Source organism: Orcinus orca, chromosome 1 (assembly GCF_937001465.1).
Source record: "Orcinus orca chromosome 1, mOrcOrc1.1, whole genome shotgun sequence".
NCBI classification, from domain to species: Eukaryota; Metazoa; Chordata; class Mammalia; order Artiodactyla; family Delphinidae; genus Orcinus; species Orcinus orca.
In genome coordinates this window covers 15,016,311-15,020,294 of record NC_064559.1, presented here as the reverse complement: position 1 = coordinate 15,020,294, position 3,984 = coordinate 15,016,311, and the positions used below count along the sequence as shown (strand labels likewise).

At 43.4% G+C, this 3,984-nt stretch overlaps 1 long non-coding RNA gene across 1 annotated transcript; it reads right to left on the bottom strand.

The window, feature by feature from the left end:
* Positions 1 to 239: 239 nt before the first annotated feature.
* LOC125963575 (uncharacterized) lies at positions 240 to 3,070 on the bottom strand. The gene is made up of 3 exons (XR_007475737.1): positions 2,910 to 3,070; positions 1,918 to 2,038; positions 240 to 381 (listed from the first exon to the last, which is right to left on the bottom strand). It is a non-coding gene; the product is annotated as an uncharacterized LOC125963575 (long non-coding RNA).
* Positions 3,071 to 3,984: the final 914 nt, after the last annotated feature.

Here is a 3,984-nt window from a genome sequence, read left to right as displayed (position 1 = left end):
GTGGCACAGTGGTTGAGAGTCCGCCTGCCGATTCAGGGGATGCGGGTTCATGCCCCGGTCCAGGAAGATCCCACATGCCGCTGAGCGGCTGGGCCCGTGAGCCATGGCCGCTAAGCCTGTGCGTCTGGAGCCTGTGCTCCTCAATGGGAGAGGCCACAACAGTGAGAGGCCTGCGTACCGCAAAAAAAAAAAACTAGGAAACCAATAGTTATCCACTACTATTAACTGAACTCCAGACTTTATTAGGGTTTACCAGTTTTTCCACTAATGTCCTTTCTCTCTGTTCCAGGATCCGATTCAGGCTCCCATATTGCATTTAGTTGTCCTGTCATCTGAGTCCATTCTGAGTCCATTTCCCAGTCTTTGCTTGTTTTTCGTGACCTCAACAATTTTGAGGAGTACAGGTCAGACAATTTTTAGACTAGACTTCAATATGGAATTACAGAAAGTTTTAACCATGGTTAGACATGAGTTATGGAGTTTGGGGAAGAATACCAGAGAGATGGAGTCCCTTTGTCATCACGTCGTCACAGGGGGCATATGACGGGAACATGATATCACCACGGGTGTTAACCTTGGTCATTTTAGTTAATGTAGTGATTGCCAGTTTTCTCCACTGTAAAGTATCACTCTTCCCTTTCTAGACTCTATTCATTGGAAATGAGTCACTAAGCCCATAGATGGTTGGGGGTTCGGAGGGGAGAGTACAGGAAGATTAAGCTCCACCTACTAGAGGGTGGAATATCTACACATGTTATTTGGAATTCTTCTGTAAGGAAGATCTGTCTCTTCTCCGTTTATTTATTTTGTTATCCAATTATTTATTTACATCTGTATGAGCTTATGTATATTTGTTTTATACTTTAGGTTACAATTCAATATATAACGTATATTTTTTTAACTGTTCAAATTGTTCCAGCTTTAGCCATCTGGAGCTCTTTTAGGCTGGTGCCTGTGTCCCTCTGACATGCCTCCATGCTTTTCTCTTTGAGCACTTCCTTATTTCCTGCCACTACAAGACCCTCCCAGCTAATCCTTTATTTTCCCTGCTCTATACCTAGAATTAACCATTTCTCCAAGGAGCCTGATTCCTTTTATTGGAGAATGGTTTTTAGAAAAAATAGATCTGGGTGCTTGGTGTGCTCACATTCCTGGAGTGTTACTGCTTCTAGACCAAGAGGCTTCCTTTTAACACATAAATGAGAAAGATTGATGGTGGTAAGAGACGAGATGTGAGCAGTTGTCTGGTTTTTGTTGTACTGATCCCAGCCGTGGGCAAAGCAGTGATTCACATTCTGGCTCCTCTTGGAAAACATAATAAATCCTACAGACCAGTTAGTTGGGAGAGAAAGTGAATGTAGATGAACCAGAGGATGCCAGAATTTGAAAGAAATAGAGGACAGAGCAGGGGGATAGGCATTGAAAGACCGTATGTCCTGGTTTGCTGAGGATGGGCTAAGTATAAGCCTGTTGTTGCTCAAGTGTAATTATTAATAGTACCCCTTTCCCTCTCAAAAATGTCCCAGTTTGGACAATAAATTCTCTGATCACCCTAGAAACTGCCTTGAGATTAAGGTTTGTGGCAGATAAAGCACTGATGAGAAATTTAGGGTGTTTTGCTTGTCAAATAACGGAATCATTCCTTCGCACCTTTTATAGAAATTTTCGTGAAGATTTAACCACTTTTCAGTATTCCTTGGATTTCAACCTTGTCTCTGTTAATCTTTCTGACATCTGGCTGGCCCCCCCGGACTATGGCCTCCAAAGAGGTCAAGAGCGTCCATCTGAAAAGCCCATTTTTTCCTAAGTCAATTAACTCCAGCAATTTTGCTAGGTTTATAATCTCCCAGCTCCCTCCACCTAAGGTCCTTTGGTGCCCTAAGAGCAGATACTACAAATGGGAGGAAAAAATTTTACCTTCTAACAATTTTGTCTTGCTTGCCCAAGCCTCTCTCAGCCTGCTTTACATCTTGGATTAATCTTCACCTTATAGCCGTACTTTCCTCCACTGTGTCCTTGCCATCCTTCAAGCCTCCATCTTGAAGGTAGAGTAGAATGGGATGTAAACCTAACTCAGTCATCTACAATTCAGATTCTGATATTTGGAACCAATATTTATACAGAAAAAAAAAATTTTTTCCTCTTAGATAAAAAATGCAGAGAAAATTACACAATGTAATTTGAAAACTCCAATTGATGACCCAACAATTTAAAGTTCCAGTATTTCCTGTCAATGGCAGAATTCAAGGAAAATACATGTAGTGCTAAATTTTGCATCTAGAGTGAGCATTTACTTTTAAGAAGTTTTTATAAAGCAATACATGCTCCAGGAATTGTGGCCCTAGAAAACTGAATCAACTGCAAAAGAACCATTATAGTCTGTGCAAGTTTGATAATTAAATGGTTTGAAATAGTTGGACTAGAAGGGTCTCCAGGTTTCTTTCAAACTAAGTTGCTCCAGCAGGGGTTACCTAAGTGCAAGCAAGCCCAGGTGACATTTTTATATTTCCAGGAAACTCTTGTGTCAAGATTCAGCCCATGGAGAATGATCAAATCTTCATTAAAACTCCCCAAAGTAGGAATTGAGACCAGGAACTAAGACGTTCTCGCCCCACCAGTGTGTTTAGCACCAGAGCTCAAACTCTAAGAGCTGCTCAGGAAACACGTCTCAGTCCTGGCCAGGGGTGGTTATAAAAGCCACAGCTCCCTCAGTGGCCCCCCGTTTCCTGCAGTGAGGAGAGAGGGTGGGTCCCCAGGTCAGATGGCAGGTGTGAAACAGCCTTGCTGGGGTGGCTCCCTGAGGGGCCGAGAATGTGGGTCAGAGCCCATCCTGGGAATATCTGCGGAGTTTGCCTGAGGTTTGCGGTGGTCCCTCACCGCCCTCCCGCACTCCCTCACCCCCGCTCTACCTCCTTCCTCCCCCTCAGGGTCAGGCCCCGCCCTGGACGGATCTTGCTGGTGGGCTGTATCGGAGTCATCCAAGAAGATTTTTCACGCTTCACACACCTGCCTTCACAATTCAGAGCAGTAATTCCAACGACAGTCTCATCAGCTACCTATGATCCACTGATGTTGTCACTGCTGGGGTTTGAGCAAAGTGAGGACGTAGCTGTGATGTGAATGCTGGATTGTGGGTCAGAAGAACAGTCCTGGCCGAATGCTCGTCCTGGCCGCTTCCCACGCGTTGCACAGACATTGCTGAGCCTCACTGGGATTCAGTTTTCTCATCAGCAGATGAGAGTTTGGAGAAGATAAATATAATGTAAGGGAAAGTTCATGGGACTAGGACTCACAAGTCCTGATTTTAAAACCTTAAGCACATAATTGAACCTCCCTGTGCCTCAATCTCGTTTCCTTTAAAAGAGAGTTGGTATCACCTGTACTACAGGGCTATTTTGAGGGTCAAATAAGATAAAGTGAGAGTTCTTTAAAAACGTTTTAAATGATGCATAGACATAACGGCTTTACTCGCATTGCCTCTGCTCTACCATTATCTTCTAATGGTAGAAGTTCTTTTTGCATTCTAAAATCATGATTTCAGAGACTTTCAAAATGAAACAATAATTACTATAGTTACTATTCATGATACTTCCATGACTCTTACACTGACTTTTACCTATTCTTCCCTGAAATGGGGTCTCGGAATAAATGAACCAAAAGCCAGCCCCGACAGGCACCTCTGCCATGACGAAAAAACGCCCACGTCTCATACGCTTGGGGTGTCGCGAAAACATGTAAGTCCCAAACTGTCCACCAGGGGGCAGGGTGTTTAAAAGCGATTTTTCTCACATTACACCTTATGAAAGGAAGAACGCACACAGAAAATACGTACTCAACTCAGAGACTGTTAGAAATAGGATTTGGATGTGGGCATATTCTGAATGTGCTGTCCTTAAAAGCACTGAAACATGTCAAATGTTTTTCATACTTGTAGAACTCAAGGTCCCAAGTCTGTGTCCCTGCTTTTAAACTTCAGGGGGTGAT